Source organism: Hordeum vulgare, chromosome 3H (genome assembly GCF_904849725.1).
Source record: "Hordeum vulgare subsp. vulgare chromosome 3H, MorexV3_pseudomolecules_assembly, whole genome shotgun sequence".
NCBI lineage: Eukaryota > Viridiplantae > Streptophyta > Magnoliopsida > Poales > Poaceae > Hordeum > Hordeum vulgare.
In genome coordinates, this window is record NC_058520.1 from 225,965,879 (window position 1) to 225,978,711 (window position 12,833).

A 12,833-nucleotide genomic window follows, 5' to 3' on the forward strand; every position below is an offset into this window, starting at 1 on the left:
ATTCAACATGCACGAATGCAAAGGTGCCAAGACTCCGATGCCTACCAACGGCCACCTCGGCACTGATGAAAGTGGTAAAGATTTCGATCAGCAGGTATACCGTTCTATGATTGGCTCCTTATTGTATCTATGTGCATCTAGGCCAGATATAATGCTTAGTGTTTGCATGTGTGCACGTTTTCAAGAAAAACCGAAGGAATCACACCATAAGGCTGTGAAACATATTCTTCGATACTTAGCTCACACACCAACACTAGGATTATGGTATCCCAAGGGCTCCAATCTTCATCTGGTAGGGTATTCTGATTCTGACTATGCTGGTGACCATGTGGATCGCAAGTGAACTTCTGGCACATGCCATTTCCTCGGAAGATCACTAGTTTGCTGGTCCTCAAAGAAGCAGAACTGCGTATCACTCTCCACTACCGAAGCTGAGTACATTGCTGCTGGTTCTTGCTGTGCTCAATTGCTATGGATGAAGCAAACCCTCAAGGACTACGACATCAACATGAAGAATGTACCTCTCTACTGTGACAATGAGAGTGCTATCAAGATTGCATACAACCCAGTACAACACTCGAAGACCAAGCACATCCAGATTCGTCATCATTTTCTTCGGGATCATGTCCTCAAGGGCAATATCCTCATCGACCAAGTGAAGACTGATGATCAAGTGGCAGATATCTTCACTAAGCCCTTGGATGAGAAAAGGTTTTGCAAGTTGCCGTGTGAGCTAAATATCTTAGAATCTTCAAATGTTTTGTAAAAACATGCACACATCCTAACACTTATGCAAAGTTGATGACTTAGATGTGCAACACATGATGAATCGATTTTCTTCAACTGATGAAGAATGTCACTCTGAATGTGAAGAAATTAACGAAGAAATTGATTCTCAGGGCCCTACGACAATTGTACGCGGCGTCTGTAATGAACATTCTTATATGGTGGGTAACGCCACCGCCCAATGTGAAATTCCTCAAGTTGATTTTCTTCAAATGATCAATTTCCTCACAATGCGTTTTTCTTCAAATTAGCTCTTCTTCATTGTGATGATTTATTACAAAATCTTCAAAAACACTTGATGACTTTCATTTGACTAGATAGACTGTGATTTCTAGTCCTCAACAGCATTCACTTATTGCTATTTCTTCAAGTTGATGTTTCTGCTAAGTGAATGTGATCGGACCCTACTTTCCCTCTATGCTATACTTATCCAGTCTATTCAATTCTTCATATGCGTTCTACTTGAAACTTTGTTCAAAATCCTCACTGCGTCCTTGTCAGCTGATGATTTTGTAACGAAAATCCTCAAATCCTAAAAAATTGTTTCTTTAAAGACACAATAACTGAACCCCCACTTCCCACGATCGGATAACCACGATCTCCACTATCTCCACCGCATCGTACGGGAGCTACACGTGTCCTGCGGAGACGTAGAGGCAGGGGCTATTTGGTCCGACATTCTCGCGCCAACAGTAACTTTTGGCTATAAATATGTCCTTATCCCCCTCGGCATCCTCTTCTTCGCCTCATCGCTCTCCTGCCACAACACACTCTACCGAACCCTAGCGCCACCGCTGGTAGTCTCGTCGCCGGTGAGGAAGAGCTTCACTGCCTCGACTTCTCCGTCGTCGGAACCACGCCGGAGTCGGACCATCTTCGTCCGCCGCCGCCGTAGACGTCCTCTGTCGCCGAGTTAGGGTGCATTGGACACTCGAACGAAGAGCCTCTCCAACACAACTTTCTGTGTTCTTCGTGCGCACCTTCCAGGGTAAATATATCCCATTTTTACAGCAGATTAGATCTGAAATTTTACATCTTCTATGTGAAATCTGTTTTTCCTCAAGATACGATGCGCACTTGATTCCTCAAACACCACCTATCACCACAATCATTGATGAACTATGCTAAGCATCTAAGATTTTCACGAGATTCCTCAATTGTGCGAATTTTCGGATCTGTACAACTCTGGAACCCAAGAACAGTATGCTTAGGCAAATTCCTCAACCACTGGTTATATTCCTCAAACTATCAACCTTTTTCATTTTCTTCAAATCTGAGAACGCATATGACCTCTCCAAATTCCTCGCAACCATACTCTGTTCACAGGTACACATATGTCAGCTGATGAATCTCTCGGTTCTCATCACATTAACTCATTTGCAGCGTTTCTGGAAGAAACTCTTGAAGGCTCATCAGAATCCTCAAGAGTTCAAAATCATCAGCAAAATCCTCAACTAAAGAAAATGGAGGAAGAAAGAAAACAGAAGGGAGGAAAGAAACTTGAGCAAAACACAGCTGCTGATATCCCTGAGGACATTTACTTGGACTATTGTATGCGTGATGAAAATGAGACAATGGCCAATAGAAAGATACGGCTACAGAAGATTGAACGCCGATGGGCGAAGGAATGGAAGGAGTACAGGTTTGTGACTCCCAAATATGCGAAGAAATTCACTTTGAAGCCTCCTAGCAGAAGGGCCCCACTTCAGGATCATCAAGTAGCACATCCCTCAAGCCTCATGACAATTGATGACTATCCAGATGAGAAAGAAAAGCATCTGGCCAAGCTCAAGAAGCATGCAGAAGCTGCAGTGAGGAAATTTAATGAATCCTCAGCTGCTGCCTCCGGTGCTGCTAATTCCTCAGCTGCAGAAACCTCAGGCTCAGAAATTCCTCAAATGCAGTCTGTGCCATTAAAGCCAAGGGCTCCAAAGCCTCACAAGAAGTCTGCTCAGGCTTCTGTCACAAAACCCTCAGCACCAAAACCCTCATTACCAAAACCTTCAACACCAAACCATCAGCGCCAAAACCCTCAGTACCAATCTCCTCAGCACCAAAATCCTCAGCTCCACCTCCAAAGCCTCAAGAGAAACTAGTACAGAAGCATGTCGTGAAACCTACGACTGCCAGCTCCAGCTCCTCACTCCCAGCTGCAACTAGCTCGGAGACAAAGTCTTCAACACCTCTTGTGAAGACTTTGGCAACTGCTGAACGTGCACCTCTGCCCAGCCCCAGCAAAATCATCGCAGTCCCGTCTGCATCAAAGGGAAGTGATGAATATGATGATGAAACCCTGCAAGCCATCATCAGAAACAAGCCAGAAAGAGTAGCTCAAGCATGAGGCAGTGATATTCCTCTGGCCATGGACCCCAAGGTCCTCCTTGACTACATCAATATCTGGTATGAGGACCCAAACACTCCTATTGATGATTTGAAACTTCCCCCTGGCATCAGCCACATGGTGGCCACCTTCATAAATGAAGCCAAGTGGAAAGAACAACAGGCCAGGCAGGCAAAGGTTGCAAAGATCAAAAAGGAGAAATTCCTCAGGCAGAATGTCCTCAAACTGACTCCTGATGCACTGGTGACTACACAGGTAGAGCTGCAGAAATTGACTAACAAGTACGCCAAGCTCTCAGATCGCAAAAGTCTCAAGAGCAATTTCATCAAGCTGGCAACTAGTGTTGTTGATGACTACAACAAGAGAACCGCAACCCCAGCACCAACTCCTCAGCCCTTGGTTGAGGAGCCAGCAGATGCATCTCCTCATGAGGAGGAAACTCCTCAAGCTGAGGAAGTACACCAAGAGCACCGTGTTGATGAACCGGCCATTGACGAAATCATCACGGAAACTCCAACTGATGAAATTGCTGCCACTGATGAGACTGCTTCTGATCCAGCTGCTTCATCAAAGCAGGCTGATGACTCTGTTCCAGCTGGTTCCTCACTACCAGCTAAAGAACCTGAAGAGAGAACACCTTCACCAAAAGCTTCAAAGGTGAAGACGATAATTCCGTCTGCATCAGACGTGAAGAAAACAAGGGCTGCTGAAAAGGAAGCCAAGAAGAGAAAAGCCTCCTCAGCAGTAGAAGAGACAGAGGCAAAGCGCCTCAAAGAAATTGAAGAAACTGCTCCTCTGGACCCGGTGCCTCTCAATGTCGCCCCTTCCTATGAGATGGTCGTTATTGATGACCCAGCTACGAAGGCAGATGAGGAAATGAAGGATGTCGCCCCTGAGGAACACACTGATGAGGAAATTCAGATTGACGACAGTCCTTAACCTCTTATTCCTCAGACAGAAACTGCTCAAGCATCAGCTGCACCAGCTAATGAAACTGCTTCTGCCACAACGCTAGCTGAGGAAAAACAAGCTGAAAATCCTCATGCTGACGAAATTCTACACTCTGAGAAGACTCCTCAAGATGAGGAACAAGCTGACCCAACTCCTCCAACTGAGAAAGAAGAAAAAATTCCTCAGCCTGAAGCTCAGCCAGAGCAAGCATCATCTCCTCAGCATGAAGTACCAGCTGATGAAATTCCTCACCTTGAGGAAAATGTTGAAGAAAATGTACCCGCCCAAGACAATGCATTCATTGTGCTCAACCCAGAGAGTGCTATCGTTGTCTCCTCCCCTATTCCTCAGCAAAATCTTCAGCCAGTTCAGCGTCAGCCATCCTCCAAGCGTCCCAAGTTTCAGAAAGAAAATTTCTTTGAAGAACGCATGTACTTCATCGGAGAGAACCCTTATGACAAGCCTCAAATGAGGCATCTGAAGTTTTGGACAAAGACTCAGATGAACTACTATTCCTCTGTGCTCTGTGGACGCAACAAGATATTCCAGCACAGGCATATTCCTCATGTTGAGCTTGAAGCAATACCTTGCCTGGAGCCAGTCCTCAGTGTACTCCATGATGCAGGTTTGCTCCCAATGTGCTCAGACATATGAGACTGGAACAACGAGCTCATTCTTCAGTTCTATGCCACTCTTCACATATCTAGCAACGCTGAAGACATCAACACTTGGGTGTTTGACTGGATGTCAGAAAACACTCACTATAAGGCTCCTACTTCTAAACTCCTCAGAGAACTGCCCGTACCAATTCCCTCAGATGGGGCTGTGAAGCTTTATGGTGAGCGTGAGCTACCAAATGGAATGATGGAAGTCCTCATGAAGCCTTTGGCTGCAGGCAAATCTTCAAGAACAACCTTCCTCGTCCACGAGCTCAAGTACACACCCCGGTCTGTATACAGAATCCTCTGTAGTTTGCTAGCACCGATCCAAGGCCATGACGATGAAGAAGATGTTGTAGGCCTCATGAAGAATATCCTCTTCAACATCATTTACGGTATTCCTATCAATATCCATGATTTCTTCTTGAGGACTTTGGCCGACAATGCCATGTGCCCCTTTGATCACAAGATATATGCCCCGTGGATCATGAGATTCATCAGGACAAGGACAGGCATCAACTTTCACGCTGGTTGTCAAAACCATGTTGGTTATATGCCTCCTATCCGGGTCAACAAGAAGACTTTCGAGCCCATTGAAGGAAAAGGAAAATCTGTGATTGAAGAAGCCAACAGGCCCCTTGATGGCCAGTTCAGAGAGCCAGAAGCATATTCTTCACGGGACGATACCGAGACTCGTCCAGCAAGCCCAGTTCCTCCTCGCGTGCTGAATACCAGAGAGCTCCTCCTCAGTGTTCACCAGAAGGTGGATCGCAACCACAAATGGGTCAAACGCCAGTTTGGTGCCATTGTGAAAACCCTCACTGAAACACAAAACTCTGTGAAGATTAACCATCACTATCTGCATGAGGTTTTCGATCGCACCTGGGCTACACTTGCACATCTGAAGACTCAGACTGAGCTTGAAGAACTGGACTTTGAGCGAGACTTTGACTGGTCGTGGCCTCCCAAGAAGAAGTTCAGGCCCATTCCAGTGCCAGATCTTGAAGACAACTCCTTTTCTTCATTCAGCACTGCTGAATCTGATGAAGAACAGCTCGACACTGCAACCGGCCCAAGGAAGAAGACTACTCCCAAGAAGCATCACGACTCTTGCTCGACCGCCAAGAAATGAAGTCTTCACGGGCGTTAGTCCTCAGTTTGTCCCTTTTTGTCACTTGATGACAAAGGGGGAGAAACTCGAGAGTTAGTCTTCAAGCGGGATATTTTTGGGGTTATGAACTATATTTAAGTTACAAACTCTTGGCTCTTCTGAAGTTTTTATGTAATGAGTTGTAACTTAAGCCCGATGGTACTCTGACGCTTTTGAACGTTTTTTCTTCGCATGCTTATTCTTCAAGTTTTAATGCACGCATGCTGAAATTCGTCAGATACCATTTGTCATCATGCATCTTCATTTTCTTCATATGATATGTTACATATATGCATAATTTACAAGACTCAGGGGGAGATCTCCATGATATAAATCATCAATGTGCATTTGCTATAAAAGCAAAATCCTCAAGGTATGCACATCTTCAGGGGGAGTCTCTCTGAATCTTGTTTTCAAATTCCTCAAATGAGTATTTACACTTCATATTTTTGATCCCTGTTGAAGAATTAACCTAATTTTCATCAACCACCAAAAAGGGGGAGATTTTAAGTGCATCTAGTGCCCCTTAGTGATTTTGGTGGTTTGAAGACTTATAGGTTAAGTATCTAATGTGTTTGTGAGTATACACATGATCTATAAGTCATTGAGTAGTTTGAGATAGTTGAAGAATATCTTACCCCTAAAAATATATGTCTTCAGTTGAAGAAATTGGTGTGAAGCTGAAGAAATGAATCGCGAGGAATCTGCGATGAAATTGATATTCCTCATGAAGATACTGATATTGAGAAGTCCGATGGTTCCTGAAGAAAATCATTCTGAAGAATTTGAAGCATGAAGATTTACACCTTCTGTTTTACTTTCTTCGCATTTGAGTAATAGGAACACCGTACTGTTAAAGGGGGTCGAAGTCACACTATGGAATGAATTTCCTCATGATGCTCAACCCAAGCCTAATCCTACCAAAAGCCTCAAGTGAGGAATATGAGTGACATGAGGACTCTCACAGTTGAGGGTTCCGACCGTTTTCATAGCCACGCCAAGTCACTGGTCTTATCCACTCCAACGGTCATATTATTTAAGGGCATTAGTGTCAAATCATGTCGGGGTGCTCCCAGGCTATAAATAGCCACCCCCACAACCACTAGTTGGTTGGCTGCTCCATTAGAAACTGACACTTGTCATAAGAGCAACCCAAATTCCTCAGAGTCTTCGAGAGTAATTCATCAGTGAGGAAATACACCATCCACCGAAACCACAAACCAAACCTAGTGATTGAGCATCACTGAAGAAGTTGTTCCTATGTGGGACTGAAGCCTTTTACCTTTGAGGACTGTGCATCCTCCAGACGGTTAGGCGTCATGGTCTAGAACGTTCCAATAGTTAATTGTGGATCATCGAGTGACCAAGTTTGTGAGGTTTTGGAAGTCTGCCCTGAAGACTTACCACGAGTGTTGGGCGAGGACTGTGTGTCCTTAGCTCAAGGAGAATACGGTAGGGACTGTGTGTCCCGGGACTAGGTGTCCTTTGGTTTCAATACCAAGCCGCTCCAAACCAGATGTACAACTGTCATAACAGTTGGAACTGGGTCATCAACGACCGTCTTCACTGAGAAACGGGTTCTAATTCCTCAACTCTTTACTTTCCCTGTATTATGTGTTGATGACTTTCACTGTGACTGTTTGAAGAATTTGCGGAAGACTTTCTCTAAATTTCCTCAACCCCAAATTCTTCACAATAGTTAATCATCATGTGTATTCTGCGTGCCTGCTTACTGTGCAATCTGTTTTCATATTCTCACTCTGAAATACTGCTGGTGTGAACATTTGCACGTCTGATCCTTCACTGTTTCCGCTATAAGTTAGTCATCAGTGAGGAATTTCCTCAAAAGAAATTTCCTCAGTGATGAAATTCTAAAAATGTCCTATTCACCCCCCTCTAGTTGATATAACGCACTTTCAAGATGCACTTTCACCTTCCACCATCACTATCTTCTTTAGTGCCGTGTAATTTTAGCCGGTGCATAAAACCCACCATTAGCCTCCCTCAAAACAGCAACCATACCTACCTACTATGGCTTTTTCAAAGCCATTCCGAGATATATTGCCATGCAACTACCACCATGACATGTGCCACCACTTCTACATTTCCATTGCATGCTCATAAGATAGCTAGCATAATGTTTCCATTGATGTCTATGCCATGCTAGATCGTTGTCACGGTACACTACCGAAGGCATTCCATATAGAGTTATCATTGCTCTAAGTTTTGAGTTGTAAGTGTGATGATCATCATTGATGGGGCATTGTCCCATGTGAGGAAATAAAAGAGGCCAGCGAAGACCATTTACAAAAAGAGGCCAAAGATGCCCACCAAAAAAAAGAGGCCAAAGAGCCCACCAAAAAAATGAATGAAAAAGAGAGAAGGGACAATGCTACTATCTTTCCACACTTGTGCTTATTAAGCACCATGATTTTCATGATTGAGAGTCTCTCGTTTTGTCACCACCATATAGCTAGTCGGAAATTTTCATTATATAACTTGGCTTGTATATTCCAATGATGGGCTTCCTCAAAATTGCCTTAGGTCTTCGTGAGAAACCAAGTTGGATGCACACCCACTAGTTTTCTATAAGAGCTTTCACATATTCTTACCTGTAGTGCATCATTTGTATGGAAATCCCTACTCATTCACATTGATATCTATTGATGAGCATCTCCATAGTTCATTGATATGCCTAGTCAATGTGACCATCTTCTCCTTGTTTGCCTTGCAACCTCCACCACACTCGATTCCACTTATAGTGCTAAAACCATGGCTCACGCTCATGTATTGCGTGAGAGTCAAAAAGGTTTTAGAAAGTAAAGGTGTGAAAACAATTACTTGGCCAATACGGAGGTTGTGCATGATTTAAATTCGTTGTGCAAGGATGATAGAGCATAGCCAGACTATATGATTTTGTAGGGATAACTTTCTTTTGGCCTTGTTATTTTGAAAGTTCATTATTACCTTGCTAGTTTGCTTGAAGTATTATTGTCTCCACGTCAATAGCAAACTATTGTTTTGAATCTAACGGATCTAAACATTCATGTCACATAAGAGGAGTTGCAAAGGACATCTATGCTAGGTAGCATGAAAGCATCAAAAATTCAATCTTTATCACTTCCCTACTCGAGGACAAGCAGGAGTTAAGCTTGGGGATGCTTGATACGTCTCAAAGGTATCTATAATTTTTGATGGTTTCATGTTGTTATCTTGTCAACTTTGGATGTTTTATATACCTTTTATATCTTTTTTGGGACTAACTTATTAATTCAGTGCTAAGTGCAAGTTCCTGTTTTTTCTGTGTTTTTGACTCTTTTTAAATCTGATTTTGGAACGGAGTCCAAACGGAATAAAATCCCCGAAATGATTTTTTCCAGAACAGAAGAAGATCGGGGGACTTGAGGGCCAAGGCAGGAGGCCCACACGGGGCCCACAAGCCCTGTAGCCGCGGCCAGGGGGGCCGCGGCTACCAGGCTTGTGGCCCTCCTAGAGCTCCCCTGCCCTAGCTCTTTGGCCTATTTATTCCCTAAAATCCCAGAAAAAATCAGGCGTCCACGAAACCACTTTTCCGCCGCCGCAAGCATCCGTTTCCGCGAGATCTCATCTGGAGACCCTTCCCGGTGCCCTGCCGGAGGGGACTTTGGAGCTGGAGGGCTTCTACATCAACATCATTGCCTCTCCAATGACACGTGAGTAGTCCACTTCAGACCTACGGGTCCGTAGTTAGTAGCTAGATGGCTTCTTCTCTCTCTTGGATCTTCAATACAAAGTTCTCCATGATCTTCATGGAGATCTATCCGATGTAATCCTCTTTGGCGGTGTGTTTGTCGAGATCCAATGAATTATGGATTTGTGATCAGATTATCTGTGAATTATATTTGAGTCTTTACTGATTTCTTATATGCATTATTTGATATCCTTGTAAGTCTCTCCGAGTCTTGGGTTTTGTTTGGCCAACTAGATCTATGATTCTTGCAACGGGAGAAGTGCTTGGTTTTGGGTTCATACCGTGCGGTGACCTTTGCGAGTGAGAGAAGGGGCAGCAAGGCACGCATCGTGTTGTTGCCATCAAGGGTAACAAGATGGGCTTTCATCATAGATTTGAGATTGTCCATCTACATCATGTCATCTTGCTTAAGGTGTTACTCTGTTCTTATGAACTCAATACACTAGATGCATGCTGGATAGCGGTCGAGGTGTGGAGTAATAGTAATAGATGCAGAAAGTATCGGTCTACTTGTTTTGGACGTGATGCCTATATTTATGATCATTGCCATAGATAACGTCATGACTTTGCGCAGTTCTATCAATTGCTCGACAGTAATTCGTTCACCCACCGTCTACTTGCTTTCATGAGAGAAGCCACTAGTGAACACTACGGCCCCCGAGTCTATTCACAACTATCATCTCCACTTTTACTTTTACTTTGCTTTGTTTACTTTTTGCTTTCAGTTCTCACTTTGCAAACAATCTATAAGGGATTGACAACCCCTTCATAGCGTTGGGTGCAAGCTCTTTGTGTTTGTGCAGGTACTTGTGACTTGACGCGATCCTCCTACTGGATTGATACCTTGGTTCTCAAATTGAGGGAAATACTTACCGCCGCTGTGCTACATAACCCTTTCCTCTTCAAGGGAACACCAACGCAAGGCTCCAAGGCCGCGGGGGAATCCTTTGCATATTTGCCAAGGAAAACCCTATAGGTGTAGCCAGCAGCACACTCGTGCCATCCTCGGTGCCCCACCGGCCCGCACCCCCACCGCCCCAGCCCCCACCACCTTGGCTGGCCACTGCCAAGGTGAATATGGTTTTTCTGCTAAATAATAGATTTAGTGGTATATATAGTTTAGTTGGTAGGTTAGCTAATTAGTATATTTAGTGGTAGTTTAGTTAACTGATTTAGTTAATTAGTAGATTAGTGTTAGGTTTAGTTAATTAGTGCTAGGTTATTCATTTTTTTTGCTTTTTTTGTTAATTAGTGGTAGATAGTGGTTTGCTAGTTAGTGGTTGATTCTTTTTTAGTTAATTAGTGGTAGATTCTGTTTTTGTTATTTTTTGTTGTTTTGTGCTATATAGGTTTAGTGCTAGGTTTAGTCACTTAGTCATAATTAAAATAACTAGAAAAAGATGAACAATAAAAGAGGAATAAGTAGATAAGGGAAGAAGAAGAAGAGGAGGAGGAGGAGGAGGAGGAGAAGAGGAAGAAGAAGAAGAAGAAGAAGAAGAAGAAAAGTGGAGAGAGGAGAAGAATAAAGAAGATGAAAAAGGAAAATCAGGAAGAAGAAGAAGAAGAAGACGAAGAAGAAGAAGAAGAAGAAGAAGAAGAAGAAGAAGAAGAAGAAGAATAAGAAGAAGAAGAACAAAAGGAAACAAGAAGAGGAAGAAGAAGAAAAGGAAGAAGAGGAAAAAAGAAGAGGAGGAAGAACAAAACGACACCCCGAGACGACGCCCCGACACCCCGACACCCTAACATGACGCCCCGACACGACATCCCAACACCCCCGCAGGAAAGTTCGCGCATCTGTTAATACGCCGCCCCTGACGACACTTACCCCCAACACCCGACCCCCGACACATCTTCGGCCCCCAGTTGACCTGTAAGGTGCTCTTTGGTCTTCCAGAGACCGCTCGCGGTGGAGCTCACCAGGAGAATGGTCGGAGAGGAGAGGAGAGGCATAGAGGAGAGGTCTCCAGAACCGGAAGAGATGGCGTGCTAACCCTTCGACCGTGCGTCGCCATACCTGAGGGCACCGGGGACGAGAGAGTTAGGGGATTCCTCAACATCGATGGAACCCTAAATGACATCTATATAGGTCATATATTTGTGTTAGGTCATATATTTTTTATTTTATTAATAAACACAAAATATTTGTGTTGATCGGGTGGATTTACATGTGCAATTGTCTCGTCTGATGTTCGAAGACCTCCCCGTGCATTCGACGAGCTCCGCCCCTGCGTTCGTGGGTGAGTACAAATGGCATCTCCTCCTCGCCCCTTAATTTGCTCTAGTTCGGTCTTCGGATAAAACTTCCTAGATATAAGTACGTTAAATTATCAGTATGCGTGACCAGTATGCGTCTCCCGTTCGAAAGGCTTAAGGTTATAAATATGCATGCGTTTGCATATATTTATAACCGTGATTCTTTCGAATTGTCCAAAATTATCCATGGACAAACCGAGTATGTGTAGATTGGGATCATTTTCCCATATGCTTTGGTCCTGATCGGATGCATAATTTCGCCAGTGCCTCCCTGTTGTTCTCCGAATATACATCCTCTTTGTTTATTGCCGAGACGTGTATCAGGAGAATAATGGGGAGGCGTTGCCGAAATTTTGTGTTGGATCCAGAGCAGAGCACGGGAAAACGAACCCAATCTAAACATACTCGGGTGGGATTAGGACCTATATTTACCTACTAGCGTGTAGGTTACATGGACGTAATAAAACTGGCGAACTTGATTAACTGATGAACATATATGCTGAATTATATATATATATATATTTCTTGTGTGTTTAGTAGCTAGGCAAGATGAGTGATCGTGCGTGGATGTACACCGGTCACCCTAGTTAGAAAGGGATGACGAAAGATTAGTTTCCAAAACCCAAGGATTTTGTGAAAGCTACATTTGACAATGGCCAGGAAAAAAACTGGTGCCCCTATCCATAGTGGAGCAACTATAAAAAGAGGACAAAGGCTGTAATGATTAAACACCTATAGAGGAGGGGTTTTAAGCCTAATTATATGATGTGGACATCTCATTGCGAGTCTATACAATGCACCAGAGCTGAGGTGGCTCGTTGTCGCACCAACGAGCATGGTACCAGGATCGAAGACATGGTGCAAGACTTTGATGATGCTCGGGATTCGGACAAAGAGATGCAGGAATCTGCAAAGGCCTTCTATGAAATGTTGGAGTCTTCAAAACGTCCTCTCCATGAGCAG